This window comes from Suncus etruscus, chromosome X (assembly GCF_024139225.1).
Source record: "Suncus etruscus isolate mSunEtr1 chromosome X, mSunEtr1.pri.cur, whole genome shotgun sequence".
NCBI lineage: Eukaryota > Metazoa > Chordata > Mammalia > Eulipotyphla > Soricidae > Suncus > Suncus etruscus.
This window is the reverse complement of record NC_064868.1, coordinates 106,284,053-106,306,928: the sequence shown is the minus strand read 5'-3', so window position 1 is coordinate 106,306,928 and position 22,876 is coordinate 106,284,053. Positions and strand designations below refer to the sequence as shown.

General features: G+C 36.2%; 2 non-coding genes across 2 annotated transcripts; both read left to right on the top strand.

The window, feature by feature from the left end:
* Positions 1-3,968: 3,968 nt before the first annotated feature.
* On the top strand, positions 3,969-4,105 carry LOC125999745 (small nucleolar RNA SNORA51). Its single transcript, XR_007492218.1, has one exon. It is a non-coding gene; the product is annotated as a small nucleolar RNA SNORA51 (small nucleolar RNA).
* Positions 4,106-22,045: 17,940 nt separating this feature from the next.
* LOC125999863 (small nucleolar RNA SNORA51) lies at positions 22,046-22,177 on the top strand. Its single transcript, XR_007492325.1, has one exon. It is a non-coding gene; the product is annotated as a small nucleolar RNA SNORA51 (small nucleolar RNA).
* The last annotated feature ends 699 nt before the right edge of the window (positions 22,178-22,876 follow it).

The following is a 22,876-nucleotide window of genomic DNA, read 5'->3' as shown; positions in this document are numbered from 1 at the left end:
AATTTCGTTCAATGTTTTTAGTATACAACATTTACATCCTCTTCATTAAATTTATTCATAAGAATGCTAATTCTCTTTTGTACTCCAAGGGGGAATTATCTTAGTGATTTCATTTTCAAATTCTTTATTGTTGATTTTTAAATATAAAACTTATTTTTATATATTGAACTTGAATTATACAAACTTGTTGAACTTGTTTTATTGATAAATGTGGATTCCTATGAGTAAAAGTAGTTTTACACATTTCTTTTAAATCTAAATGTCTTTATTTCTTTTTCTTGTATAATTGCCCTGATCTGAATTACTAATATAATGTTAAATTGTAAAAGTGGATAGTCATGTATTATTCCTGATATTAGGGGCAAAGTGACCTGTCTTTCATTACTGAGTATAATTTTTAATGTTAGATGACCTTACTCAGATCAAGCACATTCACTTCCATGTCTAATTTGGCAGATGGTATATTAAATGTTCTCTAGAAATCAGTTCTCTTCACTGAGGCTGATATGTTTACTTCTAATATATATATTTCAAATGTCCTTAGCTCATATTTTGTATGAATACAAACTGAAATAAAAGTCTTAGGAAATCACTTTAATGTACACATACATATATACACATGCACACAAACACAACCAAATAAGCATATTAAAGTGAAAATGAGGCCAGAGATATAGTACAGGAGGTAACTAGATTCATCTTGCATTTATCTTTACCCATTTCAATCATTAGAACCACATATTGTCTCTTAAGCATTTTCAGGGATCACTCCTAAGCAAAACCCAGGAATAACCCCTGGGCACTGCAAGGTATGTTCTACACCCAATTAAATTGATACCACATAAGCTTTGTTTTCTCAATCTTAGGACAATTTACTACTTTACTATAGGAACACACCATTTTAACAGAATAGAAAGCTAATAACAAGAGCTTAATGAAACCTGCCATTGTATTAATTATTTCATTGGAGATATAATAATTTTCACAAATGTGCTCGCTACTGTACTTTTTTCATTATTTTTAAACATTCTTCTCTTTTCCTTTTTATTTTTTCTTTCTATTCTTTTCTTTAAAACTTTGTTCTCACTTATCAGGAAACAAATGTATTATGATCAACTATGTCAACTATGATGCATTTTCTTTAAATAAAGTAAAAGTGAAAAAATAATTCTAGGTTCAGTACTGAACCACAGACAGAAAATTATTTGTGATTATTACATTGTTGTTATTGTTTTTGTTTGGAGCCATATGTGGTAGGTTCAGGGTTTATTCCTGGCTCTACACTCAGTGATCACTCATGGCAAGGCTTAGAGGACCTTAAGGTGTGCTGGGGGTCGAATCCATTTGGTTACATGCAAGGCAAGTACCCTACTCTTTTACTATCTCATCAGCCTTTCTGGTGATTAATTTTATATATTAAATTGTCTGGGCTTATGAAGTGTTAAATAAAACACTATTTTTGGATATGTCTGTGATACTATTTCCAAATGTAAATAGCACCTGAATTGGTGGCTCTATTAAAGTAGATTTCCCTACACAATGTGGATAGACATTATCTGATAAATTCAAAGCTTTAAAAGAACAAAAAGGTTGAGAAAGAAAGAATTAATGGCATTTTTGGTCTGCCTGACTACTGAGCTAGAAAATCAGTTTCTTTAGTCTGGGACTTATCCCATAACCTCCACTGGTTCTCAGGCCTTCATTCTTAAATTGGAATTGTACTGATGTATTTCCTTGATATCCAGCTTACAGAGGATATGGCATAAAAATGTCTCCATTATCATTGTTATTTAAACCAGAGCCTTATAATAAATATTATATATAATATAATTAATATATGATATAGTAGTTTTGACAAATATTAATAAACCATTCAAAAGAAAATGGTCATATCAAATTAAAAAGTTTCTGCAGAACAAAGACACTGAAGCTATGATATGGACACCCTACTGAATAAGAAAAGTTATTTGCATACAATGTATCACAGAAAAGGTTGATACACAAGATTTATACAAAAAACCAAACAATAAAAAGTCCAATAGTACCATCCAGAAATGCGGTGAGGACATGAATAAATACTTTCACAAAGACACATAAATAACTAATAAGCATTAAAAGTGCTCGTCACCACCCATGATTATCAAAATACAAATACAAACAACATTAGATGCTATCATCTCATGCCAGTGAAAATGGGACTGTTGATGGGGCCGGAGAGATAGCATGGAGGTAAGGTATTTGCCTTGCATGCAGAAGGATGGCGATTTGAATCCGGGCATCACATATGGTCCCCTGAGCCTGCCAGGAGTGATTTCTAAGCATAGAGCCAGGAGTGACCTAAAATACAAAAAAGAAGATGATGATGATGATGAAGAAGAAGAAGAAGAAGAAGAAGATGATGATGATGATGATGATGATGATGAAGAAGAAGAAAAAGAAGAAAGAAGAAGATGAAGGAGAAAAGAAGAAAAGAAGAAGAAGAAGAAGAAGAAGAAGAAGAAGAAGAAGAAGAAGAAGAAGAAGAAGAAGAAGAAGAAGAAGAAGAAGAAGAAGAAGAAGAAGAAGAAGAAGAAAGAAGAAGAAGAAAAGGTGAAGGAAGAAAAGCAAAGTACAACAACAACTGTAACAGTGGTGTTGGGGTTGAGCAGAAAAGGGAATCTTACTGACAATTGGTAGGAATGTAATCTAATTGAGCCTCTTTGGAATGCAATATGGAGATCTATCAAGAAATGGGAATAAAACTCCATTATGACCCCGGGATACCATTTTTGGTCAATATTCCTCCAAGCAGAAAATCATAAATTTGAAAGGATATATGCACATTTATGTTCATTGCAGAACTTAGTACAATTGACAAAATATGAATACAACCAAATAACCAAGGAGGTAAAATGGGTCAAGAAATTGTGCTCTAGTTGTATAGTGAAATACAGTGGAATATGCATATACATAGTGGAATATATGCTCTAAAAAAGAACAAAATCATGCAATTTTCAGCACCATGAATGGAACTAGAGGATATTATGTTGAGTAAAACCAATCAGAAAGAAAGAAATATATACGGAATGATCTCTTTCATATATGAAACTTAAAGATAAACAGCAAGATTGCAACAATGAGCCAATGAAAAGAACAGGAGAATTGATCTCTTGCATTGCAGAGGAAATGGTTGAAAGGATGTTTTGGGGGGATCTTTGAAGGAGGAAGATGGGTATCCTATTGATGGGTATAGTGTTGGAATTATGTACATGAAAAAACTACCATTAATGATATTGAGTCACAGAATCTAATTTTTCAAAAAAGAAAAATATGCAAATGAGTGAATGAACAGGGAAGATGGGGGAGAGGGAGGGAGGAAGAGAAAATTACTCTAATCATTCAGTGCAAAGACCTCTTGAGCCAGGATTCAGACTGCAATTCTGCTCCTTATAAAAGAGAATAGTAGACACAGTATCAGACTGTGTAATCAGATTCTTGAGTATATAGAATCTGAGCTTCACAAAACTGACTAGGGTTATTCAAGAAGTACAAGGATACATTATTAATAAGTAAATTTACTTTTATTAAATCAACTCAGTACTATAACAGGCCTGCTGTAACCACATGTTCCACCAGTCAAAACTGAATATATAGCAGAAAGAGGCTACTAAACCTTTACTAAAGAGCATGTTATTGAGATTGTACTGGGATCCATGACTTCAAATGCATATTTCATATATTCTAATCTACTTTTGTACCACAACATGTATTTCCCCCTCTCCTCCTCACCCTTCATTTCCACCCACCCTCACTCAACTGAGTTCTCTATATTCCATTCACCATTCACCCCAGATTCACAAACTCAAACAGCAAACAGCTGTTGGATTGAAAGGGAAAAAAGTTTATATCTTTTTTTGCCAATTTAAGAGCTATTCTTAAACCACTAAAATTCTACAGCATCATGGAGTTTAAATTAAAATAAATTAATTGGCCTCCTGATGCTTAGCACAGACTGTGTTCTTTACACTGACTCTATATATAGAAAGAGGAGGCACAGTAAATGTACCCCATATACACCTCAGCCCAGGGCCTTTACCTGGTCTGTATTGTGAATGAGGGGACATGAGGGAAAAAAGAAAAATAAATTAATAAAAAAGGAATATTGAATAAGGTAAGACATTCCAGCAAAAAAAAGGCTAGAAAGAGTTCTGGGTTTTATCTTTGTTGGTGGTGGTTGTGGTTTTTGTTTTTTTAATTATACCCTGCAGTGATCAGGGGCTACTCCCTGTTTTGTGCTCTGTTTCATCTTAATGGAACGCCTACTCTAAAAATTCCTTGTATTGACAGGGTGGCCAAAATCCTTTCAAAGATTTGAGCAAGTATTCTCCAGATGAAACACCATTGAAAATATATTTTGAAAGATGAAAAGATTAATGCCATCAGCAGATACAGAACAGAAATAGCACCTCTCCATGCAGACTCCAATACAAAGATCCATGATCAAACATCTTACAGAAGTGTAAATGGAATGACTGATGAAGGAAATCTTGTCAAGAGATGCAGTAGAACTAAAATAAGCATCTAACGGGCATTTTCTTTATTTTTGCCTTAAAAATCCTTGGGTAAACATGCAGAAAATATAGTCTGAGAAATAAAATGCCTATAGTTTTATTTGTTGAAATGACATTTTAAATATGTTACAAGTAAACTGAACTCTGCAAACAAAATTTGGAGACAGCATTTATAGTATAGTAGGTAAAGCACTTGCCTGGCACTCAACCAACCCATATTTGATCCTGGGAACCTGACAGAGTTAGGAATAGTAAGCTCTAAGAAGTACCTAGTGTGAACAAAAACCAAACTAATACAAAAATAAAGCTAATTTGACTGTTTCACTTAACTATTCTCTAATATGTCTTCTACTCACTGTAGTTGAAACTTTGATGGATATTTGGCCCTAAAGAAACATGGTGAGTTAACAGCTGTAAACTTAAATGTTCACAAGAGTTAAATCCTTTGGAAAATCAAATAGTATTTTTTGTCAAGGAAATAACTTCTCCCAAATTTAAATGTTCCTTCAGGTTGCATTATTTTGCTGCATTTCTTTAGAAGAAACACATTTAAGTGAGTATAATAATCAAAGCAGTCGCATGGAGTACTGAAAACAAAGGACTTTTTCAAGTCACATTACCTAAACATATATGTTGATATCCATGCTCAGGGTTTCTCTTTCCTCATCCAAACATGAGGACTTGCTGACTCAGGATCCTATTCTATGTTGCAACTGATGTAAAAAATGTTCTGATCATCCAATTAAATGGATAATGGCATACTAGTATGTACTAGGATAATTTTAGAAAGAAATATTTTTACCCAGTTTGAATACTTATTTCCTGGCAGGAGCCTCAGGGTGAGATCCTGAGGATGTGACATTGGTGTTGGTGATTCTCTGAGGCAGGGTTCTGATGGACAATTCTTTCTATTGAGTAGCATTTCTGATGTCCTTGACATCATTCATTAATTCTGCATAAAGTTAGTCTTGTGTATAGATTGTGGTGTTTTCTAAAACTTAGCCATCCTTTTCCACCTTTACAATTCTTTCTATATCAATGAACTGCTGGTACTCTGAGTTTCCATGCATTATGCACTAGCAACACTATACTGAATATTTTCTTTAAATTAACTTATTTAAATATCTGCTTTATCCTTATCCTATTTTATAATGTATATGTATATATAATGGGCCTTTGTGATAGCTATATGCACTCTTTTGCATACTACATATGCAAATAATTTACTTTTACTATTTATGAATTTACTTAATATATAAACCACAAATAATATCAAAATACAAATGTTCATCTTTGTAGTGCCTGAAAGACTTAAACACTCTTCTAGCAGCACATTTACCATATTTGGAAAACTCTAAAGCTATTTAGGCTCATCATTTTAAAAATCATGAGATTTTATTAAAGATAAATACACACTTTAAAAATTTTGGATAGGGCCCGGAGAGATAGCACAGTGGCGTTTGCCTTGCAAGCAGCTGATCCAGGACCAAACGGGGTTGGTTCGAATCACGGTGTCCCATATGGTCCCCCGTGCCTGCCAGGAGCTATTTCTGAGCAGACAGCCAGGAGTAACCCCTGAGCACCGCCGGGTGTGACCCAAAAAACAAACAAAAAAAAAATTTTGGGATAGATGGGGCTGGCGAGGTGGCGCTAGAGGTAAGGTGTCTGCCTTGCAAGCGCTAGCCAAAGATCAGGACCGTGGTTCGATCACCCGGTGTCCCATATGGTCCCCCCAAGCCAGGGGCGATTTCTGAGCGCTTAACCAGGAGTAACCCCTGAGCTTTGAACGGGTGTGGCCCGAAAAACCAAAAAAAAATTTTGGATAGTTAAAAATGATCTTCAAGGCAGTTCTCTCCTGTCCAGCATTAGCAACAACCACACTATATAACCAATCACTGATATTCTACATCAAAATGTCACAAGTGACTGACTGGGCTTCTGTAAAGATTCTAGAGTCCATATCCTCAGAGGGTTAGTAAAGTGTGCTCAGTGTCAAACCTCCAATACAGCTAATATAATAAAAGTTTACAGTCAAAGTCAAGGTTTTGATGAAGGTCACACTTCGATACCAATTAAATGGGCTGAAAGGAAGACACAATTTCCTATTGTCTGATTGACTTGCAGCACCTTCAAGGTAATAAATTTGTCACATTGAATTATTAATAAGAAACGAATATTTGACTTGCTTTTTGAATAGGAAAATAATTCATTATCAGGTCATATTATTTCTATCAAATCATGAGTCTGGCATTGGGGACTTTAGTTTAAGAACATGAGTGAAAATTATGTTCTTCCCATCATTATATTTTCTATACTGTAAACTCTTTAAAACATACTCTTATACTACATTAAAAGGTAGAAGTAGTACATTAAAAGTAAATATTAAAGAAAAAGTGTTTTTCAAAAAATGGTGGAAGAAATTATACAATCTACAAAATCAAAATTTGAAATCATTTCCTTGGAGTAGAAACTTGAGACCTATTTAATTTGCTGTTTGCTCCTTTTTCGTGTGTGTTCTTGGGTCATGCCCTCTGGTGCTCAGGGTTTACTCTTGGCTCTATGCTCAGAGAACACTTCTGTTGGGTTCAAGGGACCATATAGGATGCTGAAGACCAAACCAAATTTGGTCGGATGTAAGGCAAATGCCCTATCCATTGTCCTAACAACTCACTTTTGCTTGCCTCTGCTGTTTACTCCTTATTGAGAAATCCAAGAATACCACCCCACTTCACCCAGTACTGTTTTATGTTGCTAAATTCATGTCTATTCCTCCCTTTTAAAGTTATCTTTGGTTATCCCAATCAACCTTAATTTCATTTCCTTTAAAATCATATAAAATATATTTTAATTATATCCTTATATTCTGATATCAACTCTTTGCATTGGACCTATTTCTTTCCTTAGACCATGTGTTCCTGATATGTTTAACACAGTGCTTTAAACAAAATGGGAGCTAAAACAAATATTCTTTGAATCTAAAGTGTATGGTACAAACCAATCTACTACCAAGTCTAGCTAGACTCATGAATCTTAGTTGATTGAGAATGTTGAATTGCCATTACCAGAAAATAAAGTCTCAGTGCCCAAACAGTTAATAATGATAATGAAATAAACAATTTGGATGAACCTACAGAAACTTTCTATGTCTCATGTTGAATGTTAAGATATTCACTTCAACTTCTATGAATGGCATCAGGTGGCTTATTGCAATGCTTTTTCCATAAGCCTGCCTTTTGGGACAACATATCCTATTTGATGGGTTCAGCAAGTAGCAATTGGGTTTTTTTTACATAGACCACATTTTTATCATGCCTGTACTGTGTTCATTAGGCTCAATCCCATGATATCGATACATCAATTTTAAAGAGCATCCAATGATTTACAAAGTATTATGAAAAGCCCTGTTTCTGAGTAATATACTTTTTCCTCATTGTATCTCAGAGTATATAGTTCTTCAATATAAAATAGGATATTTTCTAAAGATTTGTTCTTCTTAGCCTTCCTTATTTCTATCTCCTTAATGCAGTGTTCATAATATAATATAACATAATGTAACATAACATAAAACAACTTATATAACATAATCAGATTCAGCTATAAGCTATGCATTTAAAAATGTACACAATCAGAAGACCTATTTCATGCCTCTTTCCTGATTAAACCAAGATCTGGATGAGGGAAATATATAATGAGTATCATTCACTGTACAGACAAGACACAATAAATTCAATCTAGCAGATTGGCAATACCAAAATGACATTTATTCTATGCCAATGAAGATGACTTGGTCCCCAAAGAGGTATCACCTGAATCACCAAGGAACTTGTTAGACATGTAACAGTTTTGCACTGACATCACACCTAATGAATATAAAATTCTGGAGCTTGGGATCAGCAATGTGTTTAACAAACATTTCAGCAGATTTTGTCATATTCTAGCACCTAAAGATTACTAGTTTAGTAATACTAGGTTAGTAATATCCCTTCTCAACTTTATCATAATTGTAGCCATAACTTGAACTCTCTTCCTACTGTCAATGCAGGTCATCTAGGTGTTCTATTTGGCCTACTAATCCCATATATTAGTTCCTAATCAAGAATGCTTGCTAAAGCATAGAACAGAAAGATGTGGACATATTCTATCAAAATATAGAACCTACTCTATGTTTTTACAAACATCAAGTCTTAGAATTATCTGAGATAATAAACTCAAGCTAAGAAGTAAAGTAGGTCTATTTTGAAGATAAAATTATGGCTAGAGAGCACACAGTATGGCTCTAGCAATAGTATCACAATTAGGGGCATAGTTTAGACTTTAAAATGAGCTTCCAAACAAAGCATTCTATAAAAGAAGACAGAACTATTACTATAGCTCACATTTTATTCAACAAGAGATCACATTTCTGAAAACCTCATATGTATCTAATAACAAAAGGAAAATATATAAGCAAAGCAAAGATAAGTAGTATAGAAAATTAAAATCAAAACAAAATGATGAGGGACCAGAGAGATCATCATAGGTTGAAGTGCCTTACCTATAGCTGACCTAGATTTAGTACCAGGCACTACATGGAACCCTGAGCATCACTGGATATATTTCTGAATCCCCGCAATCATTGTTGAGGTGGCCTGGGTAATCTCTGGCAGTGCAGAACCCTTGTCACCCCCAGTTGGTCAAGGAAAAATAATGAAATCATGCTCTTTGGGGTCAAAATGAATAGAACTTAAGGGAATTATGTGTAGTAGTAATGTTAGGGTCCAGAGTCGAAACTGAACAAAACTTTAATCCACCTACCAACAGCTCCAAACTGACCTGTCAGGATTTTGTCTCACAGGAGACGAACCCCACCCAAGGTCATGAATGTGATTGTATAAGAGATAGAGGAAGGTTCTAGCTTTTTGATGATCTTTAAAATGATTGGCTGTTTTCTAGGTTACCTTTCTACTTCTCCCTGTGTCCTTTCCCGATAGACTACCTGATGTGGCCAGGTAGCTTGGAGCAGTGTTAATGAGAACAGGCTTGAGAAGGCCTAACATGTGGGTGAACTGTGGTTTTTACAAAATGGCATCCCTCCTTTTTCAGAATCTAAGAGAAGCCTGACATGTAGCCTTTAGAAAATGGTGTCCCTCTTTATTCAGAACACAGGACCCCACAATATGAGGTGAAAGGTACTCATTAGATAGTTTTGATGCTGTTAGCTTTCCCAGGGTGACTTATATGGGGGCAGTCTCAAGAAGAAAAGTTCCTATTTTTTATCCACCTCTACACCCTAAGAATGGCTGGGAGACCTAGGATTAGAGAATTTGGAGCAGTTGATGGTCTCTTTTTGATATACTTTCTGTGACCTTTGTTAATTCAAACATCTCTTTGGAAGCCTCCTTGTACATGGCTTAGAATTCTGTGAATCAAATTGCTCCATGCCTTAGAGCTAGATCAAGTTTCAGATGCAGTTTTCCCAAATACGCATATTACTAGGGCCCTCTATATATTTCTGCCAGCAACAGTTTCACCTACATGTGAAATATTAATTACTAAAGTTTATTTGCAATTTTAAACCTCTATGTACACAGAATACTAACCATTCTCACGACCAAAGTCCCATCTATATGCAAAAAGACCCCTCCATTTATAATCAAGCAAACATAGTGTAAAAAAAATGGGGGGAATACAAGTAAATTGCCTTCCCTAGATATAGGTGAAGGAAGGGGGGTAGGGTGGTAGTGGGAGGTAAATGGGAGACATTGGTGGTGGAAAGTGTAAAAGATGGTGTACAATCTATGACTGAAACCCAACAATGAACAATTTTGTATCTACCATGCTTAAATTATGCAATTAATAATAAAAATAATAAAACAATCTTAATTCCCCCACACATACAAAAGACCTTTCTGTCTATTTCTCACAGGAGGTGAGAAATCCCCTTTTATTCAGCAACCATCATAGTTTTTACTATGTCTAGGAGATGGCTCGGTTGTTTCTGCCAGTTCAATTGCAATAATTATTATATTCTATAAATGAGTAAGTCCATTTCATAATTATCTGTCACATCTTTACTTCTATCACTTAATTAAATATATGAATTCATTTGAAATATATTAATGGCTTACCACATGGATATAATTTCATTGTATGATCTTATGTGTGATTCATCATATTTAAAAATATAAGTGAAACTGATATATATATATACATATTTTTCTATTTTTATTCTTTAGCATAGTCCAACTTAGTTTTGACTCACCTTAAATAAAGGTAAAAGGCCAAACTTTATTTGCCTCTTTTTTCAGAGAAAACCAAAAATATGTCATGATATAATCATAAAACTCTCACAAGGTTTTCTTAGTTGAATATATAGCCAGAAGTTTATATATTTATGGAAACTTTGAATAATATATAGTACTATTTTTAGAGTTTTTCCAAATAAAAATTCTATTTAGACATTATAATTTACAGTTATTTATAATTGAGTTTCAGGCATAAGATATTCCAACACCAATCACACAAGAGGTGCTTTAAAGAACCTCCATAATTATGTAACTTCAATTTACAGTTCACCAACAGTGTATAAGAGTTATTTCTCCACAAGCTCCTCAACACTAATTGTCTCTTATCCAATAATATTCTAAGAAGTAGGAAGTGATATCACATTATGATTTTGATTTGAATTTCCCTGGTTAGTGATGCTGAGCATCATTTCATGTGCCAGTTGATAATTTTGTCTTCTTTAGAAAAAAATTTGCTAAAATGTCCATTCAAGTACCTTACCCCTTTTAATGAGATAAATAATTAGGTTTTGTTTTTGTAACTGTATATGGGTTCCTTACATACTTTGAATATTATCCAATTTTTGCAATGTTATGAAGAATTTTGGGGTTGTTTTTTTTCCTGTTTAGGAGTCATGCAGGATGGAGCTCAGGAATTACTTTTGGCTCTGTACTCAGGGATCCCCTCTGGTGGTGCTCAGGGGACCATGTGTGGGATCAGAGATCAAAACCATGTTGACCACATGCAAAGTAAGTGCCTTACACTTCAGTCCCTACTGCTATAAAGAATTAATTTTTTAATCTCTTCTATTAATCGTATTGAAACTATATAGTTGAAGAGGAACAGATTGTATTTGTAAATTTCTTCAAAGTAATAAATGACTTGAGAATAATAGTACAAATATATCATCATTTTGTAATCCCTATAGATTATCTGCAATGAGCATCAATGGAAGCTGACATCACAAAAGAGAAACAAGGGGGCAAATGCCTCCTAATAGTTTCACAGGACATTGTCTATGAAGCATTCTAATAAAACCTGAGGCCAGAGAGATAGCACAGCAGTAGGGTGTTTGCCTTGCAAGTGAACAGACCCTAGTTCAAACCCTTGCATCCCATATGGTCTCCCTTGCCTGCTAGGAGTGATTTCTGAGTGCAGAGACAGGAGTAACCCCTGAGTGCCGCCAGGTATGGCCCCAAAACCAAAAACCAAAAAAAAAAATCAAACCTAAATTTATTTTAGTCAATATCTAATTGGGCCAAAGTAAGAAAGGGAGAACTTTTTTTAAGGAATATTTAACTCAAACAAGTAATCTTGGAAGTACATGAAAACAATCTACAAATACTGGAGGAAGTGACAACTGATGAAATTTTAAACACTACTAGTGGGATACAACTAAAAAATACATACTAGGAAACTATACCGAAAAAAAGGACAACTCTATTGGAAAGAGGTTAAATGACAGGCAGACAGAGATAAAGAAGGTTAAAGCAAAATCTAAATACTCAATAAGGCTTGGGGCTGGGGAGACAGTAAATAGGTAAGGCAGAAAGGAGAGTGTGATTTCACAGGTGGAATAAATTTGCCATTTAATCTGTGTTCATAAAACCTGGGTGGGTGAGCTTATAGATATTCTTTATAATGTACTTTTTATTTTGGTAAATGTTTGGAATTTTTCCAAATGAAAAACAAATTGTTAAGAAAAAACTCATTAAAACCAACAGTTCTGAAGTCACAGAGAGATAGTGAAGTGGGTAGAATGCTTGCATTGCATGAAGCTGACCCAGGTTTAATTCCCAGCATCCCAAGTTGCCCCCTGAGCCTTCACAGTGGTAATTCCTGAGTGTAGAACCAAGAGTACCTCCTGAGAATTGCTGGGTGTGTACTACAACTCCTCATCAAGACTGCCAGTTCTCCCCCCCTTAACCCATGACCTAATATTTAAAGATGTAATTTATGAAATATGTAATGTTTATTTTTCAAAGAGAAACAGTGCAATGAGTTATAGCAAGGGGTCTCTTCACTTAGTTATTAATAATAAGACTGTAATAGATCCATAATTTCACTTCTTATATTTAAGTTAGTGACTTTGTTTACATGCAAATTATTCATTGTAGAAAAATGAGTCGAATAGATATTTAACCTAGGGAGAGAGCAACAGAGGAAACTAAAATACCATTTATTAATAATACTTTGAACTGACAGTCACTTTATAGCATTATTTGAAAGGAGTTCTAAGTAAAGTTCATCCCTTTAGATCTCAGAAGTGCTTTGTTTATTCTCGGGTGCCATCTTCTAAGTAACAACCATAGTATAGGCAAAGAAGAACTGCATAATTGTGAAGTCATCTAGAAAGAAATCCTGTCAAGTAAAAAGGAATTGAAAGTACTCGGAATATTTAACTCGGACAAGAAATCTCGGAAGTACATGAAAACAATCTACAAATACTGGAGGAATTGACAACTGATGAATAGATTTACGATGTCGTTTAGAAAACTAATAATAGAAGAAAGTTGCAAAATAGATTTATCCACTGTGGGGAACTTTCCAACTGTGAGCTCTACCCAGCAGTGGACTCTGTTCTCTTGATGTTAAAACTTATCAGTGTAATGGGGAGGGAATTCGTTGGAAGGAGAGGCTACAAATACTCAGACTCTCTCAATTCTAAGTTTCTAACGTGCTTAACAAAGATCTGCTTAAAACTAAGTAAGAAGCTCTCTTAGCTTAAGAAAATTTTCCTGAAACAGACAGGTGCCTATTTATTTAATAAACACAAATACAGAGGATGGATTTTCCAGGAGGGGCGAAATCAATACTTTCAAAGATAAAACCCATCAATGTTACTTGTGTCAAATGCCTCAAGTAAATTAAGTTTACAACTTCAGCAGACTGTCATGTGAAAATGTGGCAGCGACTAACAAATTGAATTACCATAGTACTACATCACTCACAAAAGTATTATTGATAGCGACAGAGGGATATTGAATTTAAATTATTCATTTTTATTGATTGAATAGCACATTTTAACTAGGAAACAAGAAGGAAAAAGCTGAGATGTTAGACATGGAATTTGCCTCTGACAGAGAATAGGTTCCCAAAAGAATACATGTATATGGATTTGAGTTCCTGTAGATAGCATCAATTAACTGAAGTTTCATCTTGATACTCTTGAACTTCTGTATCCTCTGTCCATGCCCACCTAGGTAGGCACCTAAATAGCCAGAGCTCTGTACTTCAGAGCATTTTCCAGGAATCGATGAAGATCTGGTTTTATTTTCTCTTTAAAAATAGCTATATAGGGGGCAGAGAGATAGCACAGTGGTAGGGCATTTGCCTTGCAAGTGGCCGACCAGGATCTATGTTGGTTCAAATCCTGGCATTCTATATAGTCCCCCGTGCTTGCCAGGAGCGATTTTTGAGCAGAGAGCCAGGAGTAACCCCTGAGTGCCACCGGTGTGGCCCAAAATAAATTTAAAAATATCTATATACCCAAACCAGAGTCACAATAATACTGAAAACATGAGATTCAATCTATAGCAACCAAACTTAAAATTGTGCCTGTCAAGTTGACAAACTGGGAGGTAAGAAGGTTGGTTACCTGGGATCACTTGTGTAAGGAAGTTGACACTGGTGGTGGGATTGGCACTAGAATATTAGATGTCTAGCACATAACTATCAACAACTTAGTGAATCGTGGTTATTAATAAAATGTAAAATTAAATTGAATAAAAATAATAAATAATTATTATTTGGATGCTCAGAGTTAACTTAGTAGCAAAAGTTACTGCCTTGCAAGTGTGAGGTCCTGAGTTCAATCCACAAATGCCCTTTGCATGTACTCAGTGCTGTGGCTCTGCTGTTCCGAACCAACACTGCACTGGAGCTGGTAATCTCTGGCTTATCCTAACCAAAAAGGTGTGATGAACCACAGCTAAATGTATAAACACTGGGAACTTTAACTAAAATCTGTGCAAGCAGCAGCATTAAAAAGTGAAACCTGGACTGAACTCCGCTGGATCTCAGATGCCAGCACCCTTCTGCCTCTCTACTCTGCTGTCCTGCATTTTCGGCCTGATTTCATCCTGGGTGCGGCTCATCAGCCAGCCTGCCTTCCCGTGAGCCTTCGGGGAGCCGGCCTGCCCGTGAGCCTTCCGTGGAGCCTGCCTTCCATGGAGGTGAGTCGACACGCCCAGAAAGGGAGGAGCCACTGAACTCCTCTGGATCTCAGATGCCAGCACCCTTCTGCCTCTCTACTCTGCTGTCCTGCATTTTCGGCCTGATTTCATCCTGGGTGTGGCTCATCTGCCAGCCTGCCTTCCTGTGAGCCTTCCGTGGAGGTGAGTCCACACGCCCAGAAAGGGAGGAGCCAGAGGAGCACGGTTGCTCCGCACCCCTTCGCGATGGTGCACATCATTTAGCTGATGAATACAACCACAACACGTAGAAAAACCCGCAATACTAGGAGAATATGAAGATAGAAATGAGAAAACTCCAAACAGAAATTTCAGATCAAATAACAGGTCTGAAAAACTCAGTAGATGAATTGAAGAAAAACATGGCTGAGATTTCCCACAGGTTAACAGCAGCTGAGGATAGAATCAGTACACTGGAAGATGAGATGCATAACAATTCCATACAGCAGAAGAAATTGGAAAAAAGCCTCAAAGCAAATGATCAAACAATGGAAAAATTACTCAAAGAATGGGAACAGATGAAAATAGAAGTCTATGATAAGCTCAACAGAAACAACTTAAGAATCATTGGAGTCCCAGAGACTCAGGAAGAAAATCTCCAGGAAGAATCAACAGTCAAGAACATCATTAAAGAGAAACTACCAGAGCTAATGAATACATGCGATCAAATCCTGCATTTCCGAAGAGTGCCAACTAAAAGAGACCCCAGAAAAAACACCCCAAGACACATCCTAGTCATAATGACGAATCCCATAGATAGAGACAGAATTCTGAAAGCAGCAAGATCGAAAAGAGAAATTACATTCAAGGGAACATCCTTGAGATTTACTCCAGACCTGTCACCAGAAACACTCAAGGCCAGAAGGCAGTGGTGGGACATAGTGAAAAACTCAATGAAATAAATGCTTCGCCTAGAATACTGCACCCAGCAAAACTCACTTTCAGGTTTGAAGGAACAATACATAGTTTCACAGACAAACAACAGCTCAAAAACTTCACAGACTCAAAACCGTTCTTAAAAGAAAAACTGAATGGCATACTTTAAGACAAGGCTTACCAACAGACACACAAAACTTTAATATAAAGATGGCACTAACTCCCAGGACAATTCTTTCTCTCAATGTCAATGGACTAAATGCACCAGTTAAGAGACTCAGAGTGGCTAAATGGATCAAAAAACTCAATCCAACATTCTGCTGCCTACAAGAATAGTCAGAACAAACATAGACTCAAAATAAAAGGCTGGAGGAAAATCATCCAAGCAAACAACACCCAAAAAAAAGCAGGAGTGGCCATATTAATATCAGATGATGCAAACTTTATACTTAGGAAAGTTGTAAGGGACAAAGATGGACATTTTGTATTAATCAAGGGATATGTACAGCAGGAAGAAATCACCCTCCTAAACATATATGCACCGAATGAGGGGCCAGCAAAATATTTAATACAACTGTTGACAAATCTGAAAAATATTATCAATAACAACACAATAATTGTGGGAGACCTCAACACGACATTTTCAACACTAGACAGGTCAACCAGACTGAAACCCAACAAGAATATACTAGACCTGAGGAGAGAAATGGAAGAAAGAGGCCTAGTAGATATATACAGGACACTCCACCCCCAGAAGTCTGGATACACATTTTTCTCTAATGTACATGGGACATTCTCCAGGATAGACTACATGTTAGCACATAAAACATACCTCCATAATATCAAGAGGATAGAAATTTTGCAGGCTGCCTTTGCTGATCACAAAGCCCTGAAATTATATATGAACTACAAAGGGACACAGAAGAAAAATTTTAACACCTGGAAGTTAAATAGCCTCATACTGAATAATCAGTGGGTCCAAGATGAAATCAAAGAGGAAATCAAAACCTTCCTGAAAACAAATGACAATGGAGACACAAATTATCAGAACCTATGGGACACAGCAAAAGCAGTACTGAGAGGAAAATTTATAGCTTTGCAAGCACACATCAGGAAAGAAGAAGGGGCGTACCTGAATAGCTTAATGACGCAGCTCATAGAATTAGAAAGTGCTCAACAAAAGGATCCAAAAATAGGGAGGCAGAAGGAAATAACAAAGCTGAGAGCAGAAATCAATCAAGTGGAAACCAGAAAAACCATCCAAAAGATCAACGAAAGCAGAAGTTGGTTCTTTGAAAAAATAAACAAGATTGATAGACCACTGGCAAAACTAACAAAGAAAGAAAGAGAGAGAAACTTGATAACTCGTATTAGGAATGAAAAAGGAGAGATCACTACTGATATGGTAGAGATTCAAAGGGTAATCAGAAACTACTTTGAGAAACTCTATGCCACTAAAAATGAAAACCTGGAAGAAATGGATAAATTCTTGGAATCTTATAATCTTCCACGATTGAATGAAGAGGATGTAGCATATCTAAACACACCCATTACTATTGAGGAAATTAAGAAAATAATCAAATGTCTGCCCAAAAACAAAAGCCCAGGCCCAGATGGATTTAATAATGAATTCTTTCAAACCTTTCAAGAGGAACTACTACCAATCCTGGCAAGACTCTTTCATGAAATTGAAAAAACAAGAAAACTTCCAAATAGCTTTTATGAAGGCAACATCACCTTGATACCTAAACCAGACAGAGATGCTAAGAAAAAAGAAAATTACATACCAATATCGCTGATGAATGCAGATGCAAAGATCTTCAACAAAATCCTGGCAAATAGGATTCAATGCCTCATTAAGAAGATCATCCACTACGATCAAGTAGGTTTCATTCCAGGAATGCAAGGCTGGTTTAACATCCGTAAATCTATCAACATAATACACAACATCAACAGCAAGAAAAATAAAAATCACATGATCATATCAATCAACGCAGAGAAAGCATTTGACAAGGTCCAACACCCATTCTTGATCAAAACTCTCAGCAAGATGGGAATGGAAGGAACCTTTCTCAATATAGTTAAGGCCATCTACCACAAGCCAGAGGCAAATATTGTCCTCAATGGAGAAAAACTGAAAGCCTTTCCTCTAAATTCTGGCACAAGACAAGGCTGTCCTCTCTCACCACTCCTATTCAACATAGCACTGGAAGTACTCGCTATAGCGATTAGCCAAGAAAAAGATATCAAGGGAATCCAGATAGGAAAGGAAGAAGTCAAGCTTTCACTGTTTGCAGATGACATGATACTCTACTTAGAAAACCCCAAAGACTCTACCAAAAAGCTTCTAGAAACAATAGACTCATATAGCAAGGTGGCAGGCTACAAAATTAACACACAAAAATCAATGGCCTTTCTATACACCAATACTAATAAGGAAGAAATGGACATTAAGAAAACAACTCCATTCACTATAGTGTCACACAAACTCAAATATCTTGGAATCAACTTGACTAAAAATGTGAAGGACCTATACAAAGAAAACTATAAAACTCTGCTCCAAGAAATAAGAGCGGACACGCAGAAATGGAAGCACATACCCTGCTCATGGATTGGCAGGATTAACATCATTAAAATGGCAATACTCCCCAAAGCACTGTACAGATTTAATGCGATCCCCCTAAAGATACCCATGACATTCTTCAAAGAAGTGGATCAGGCACTTTTGAAATTCATTTGGAACAATAAACACCCTCGAATAGCTAAAGCAATCATTGGGAAATAGAATATGGGAGGAATTACTTTCCCCAACTTTAAACTTTACTACAAAGCAATAGTTATCAAAACAGCATGGTATTGGAATAAGGACAGGCCCTCAGATCAGTGGAATAAGCTTGAATACTCAGAGAATGTTCCCCAGATATAAAATCACCTAATTTTTGATAAAGGAGCAAAAAATCCTAAATGGAGCAGGGAAAGCCTCTTCAACAAGTGGTGTTGGCACAACTGGGTAGCCACTTGCAAAAAATTGAACTTAGACCCCCAGCTAACATCATGTACGAAGGTAAAATCCAAATTGATTAAAGACCTCGATATCAGACCCAAAACCATAAGATATATAGAACAACACGTAGGTAAAACACTCCAGGACATTGAGGCTAAAGGCATCTTCAAGGAAGAAACTGCACTCTCCAAGCAAGTGAAAGCAGAAATTAACAGATGGGAATATATTAAGCTGAGAAGCTTCTGCACCTCAAAGGAAATATTGCCCAAGATACAAGAGCCACCGACTGTGTGGGAGAAACTATTCACCCAATACCCATCAGATAAGGGGCTAATCTCCAAAATATACAAGGCACTGACAGAACTTTACAAGAAAAAAAACATCTAATCCCATCAAAAAATGGGGAGAAGAAATGAACAGACACTTTGACAAAGAAGAAATACAGATGGCCAAAAGACACATGAAAAAGTGATCCACATCACTAATCATCAGGGAGATGCAAATCAAAACAACTATGAGGTACCACCTCATACCCCAGAGATTGGCACACATCACAAAGGATGAGAACAAGCAGTGTTGGCGGGGATGTGGAGAGAAAGGAACGCTTATCCACTGCTGGTGGGAATGCCGTCTAGTTCAACCCTTATGGAAAGCAATATGGAGATTTCTCATAAAACTGGAAATCGAGCTCCCATACGATCCAGCTATACCACTCCTAGGAATATAGCCTAGGAACACAAAAATATAATACAAAAACCCCTTCCTTACACCTATATTCATTGCAGCACTATTTACCATAGCAAGACTCTGGAAACAACCAAGATGCCCTTCAACAGACGAATAGCTAAAGAAACAGTGGTACATATACACAATGGAATATTATGCAGCTGTCAGGAGAGATGAAGTCATGAAATTTTCCTATACATGGATGTACACGGAATCTATTATGTTGAGTGAAATAAGTCAGAGAGAGAGAGAAAAACGCAGAATGGTCTCACTCATCTATGGGTTTTAAGAAAAATGAAAGACATTCTTGCAATAATAACTTTCAGACACAAAAGAGAAAAGAGCTGGAAGTTCCAGCTCACCTCAGGAAGCTCACCACAAAGAGTGATGAGTTTAGTTAGGGAAATAACTACATTTTGAACTGTAAGAGGGAAATTGAGAACCTGTTTAGAGTACAGACGGGGTCGGGTGGGGAGGAGGGTGAATTGGGACATTAGTGATGGGAATGTTGCACTGGTGATGGGTGGTGTTCTTTATATGACTGAAACCCAAACACAATCATGTATGTAATCAAGGTGTTGAAATAAAAAAAAGAATTATTAATAAAAAAAGAAAAAAAAGAAAAGAAAAAGAAGAAGAAAGAAAAAGTAAAAAAAGAAAAAGAAAGTGAAACCTGGGGGGGTGGCAAAAAAAAAATGAAACCCTTGGTGACATCTGTATAAGCACCACAACCGATTGTGTGACTCTTAGCACATACTGCAGCCAAGTGTGCATGACATCTTGCCATTACAACAACCATAAACTAAAGGAAAAAAGGGGAATAAACATAATCATAAATAATCATAATATCAGACCACGTATTGTCTAAATTCTCTGTAGTAGACACCATGCTGGGAATAAGGTATACAAATATGATTATGAATTTCTTTCAAGGAAGATCTGAGAGATATATGAAACACAACATAATGCAATAAAATGTTTGATATTTCAACTTTATTCAAAATACCTTGCCTTAAATTCTGTTCTACTTATATCAGAGAATTTTAGCCTTTAGGAATTACTGGTCCCTTCTGATAACTCTATATAAGCACTAACTCTCTCTGTCTCTCAAAAACTTCACAGGTGTTATATATTATATATTTATTTTTATATGTAAATTTGTCAGAAAATTTGAGTGACTTGAGATTCTTTGACCTTAAGAAGTCCAGGGGCTGGAGCGATAAAACAACAGTAGAACATTTGCCTTGCATGCGACCGACCTGGGATGGACTAGGTTCAGTCCCCAGCGTCCCATATGGTCACCGAACCTCCTAGGAGCAACTTTTGATCTCAGAGTCAGGAGTAACCCCTGAGCACTGCTGGATATGACTCAACCCCCTCAAAATGTCATAGAGTAAAAAACTGCTGACTTGAAAAGTGAAGTAGTTACTATTTTCCTAGTTCAAGAAAATTTCAATTGTCATGGGGAAACTTTTGGAATCTAAAAGCATTAAAACAGCAGAATTAAGTGGCAATTTAAAGGCATTGAAACAATAGAATTAAGTGGGAATTTCAAGATTCTTGATAGGCGAGGAAATCTGAACAAAACTTTATTTTCACCCACCAAATTCTATTACAAAGGTGGTATAAGTATCTCACGCCCCAGAGATTGGCACACATCAGAAAGAATGATAACAAGCAGTGCTGATGAGGATGTGGAGAGAAAGGAACTCTTATTAACTGCTGGTGGGAATGCCATCTGGTCCAACCCTTGTGGAAAGCGATATGGAGATTTCTCCAAAAGCTGGAAGTTGAGCTCCCATATGATCCAGCTATACCACTCCTAGGCATATATCCTAGGAACACAAAAATGCAATACAAAAATCCCTTTCTCACAGCTATATTCATTGCAGTGTTGTTTACAATAGCCAGACTCTGGAAACAGCCTAGATGCTCCTCAACAGATGAATGGTTAAAGAAACTATGGTACATATACACAATGAAATATTATGCAGCCATCAGAAGAGATGAAGTCATAAAATTTTCCTATACATGGATGTATATGGAATCTATTATGTTGAATGAAATAAGTCAGAGGGAGAGAGATAAATACAGAATAGTCTCACTCATCTATGGGTTTTGAGAAAAACGAAAAACATTTGTGTAATGATTCTCAGAGACAAAATAGAGGACTGGAGGGTCCAGCTTCATGGTGACATGAAGCTCACCACAGGGATTGTTTAGTACAGTCCCAGAAATAATTACACTGAGAACTATCATGACAAAATATGACTGAATGAGGGAGGTAGAAAGCCTGTCTAGAGTACAGGCTTGTGTGGGGTGGGGAGGAAGGACACTTGGGATATTGGTCATGGGAATGTTGCACTGGTGAAGGATTTTTTGTATATATTATATATATATTAAAAAATCAAAAAACAGAAAAGAAAAGATAAGGCCTCCAAATTCTTATCACAGGCTGTGTTCTTTACACTGACTGTATAAAAAAAAAGGTTCAGTAAATGCACACCATATACACCTCAACCCAGGCCCTTCTCCTGGTCTGTATTGTGAATTGGGGAACAAAAAAGGTGGTATAAGTTAAGATTATGTGCATTATTATGAAAAATTTGTATATACACAAATTTCATAAGGTGAAACCCTAACTCCAAATGTAACTATATTTACAAATGAAAATTCTAGGAATTACAAATTCTGAAAACTAAGGGTGAGACCCTGATCAGATAAGAGCAGTGCCCTTTTAGAAATGCCAGATAAAAGCTATCTTTCATTTTTGCCTACTAAGAAAATACACACAAAGAGATCATGTGAGCATACAGAGAAGAGGCCTCGGAATAAGACCTACATTCCTGTAGCAGGAACAATAATAAGTATATGGAATGATGCTCTGGCCTTGCATTGGCCAACCAAGGTTCTATCCCTGGCATGCTGTATGGTCTCTCAAGCACCACCAAGAGTAATTCTCAAGTTCAGAGCCAGAAGAAACTCTGAGCATCACCAAATGTGACCCAAAACCAAACCAAAACAAAACAAAGCAAAAACCTACCTTTCTAACTTCTTGATTTTTAATTTACCAGATTGCAGTATTTAGAAAAATATTTATCAATTGTTAAAGCCATCCAGTCTAGGGTGAGTGGAAGACTAAAACATTCACCAAAGGAAAATTCTCTTGTCCTAAGTTCATTGTAACACATTCAGGCATCTGTCTGTCACCTCCAAAACCTCCCTTGTCTCGTTTTTTAATTAAACAAAGACAGGAACATTAT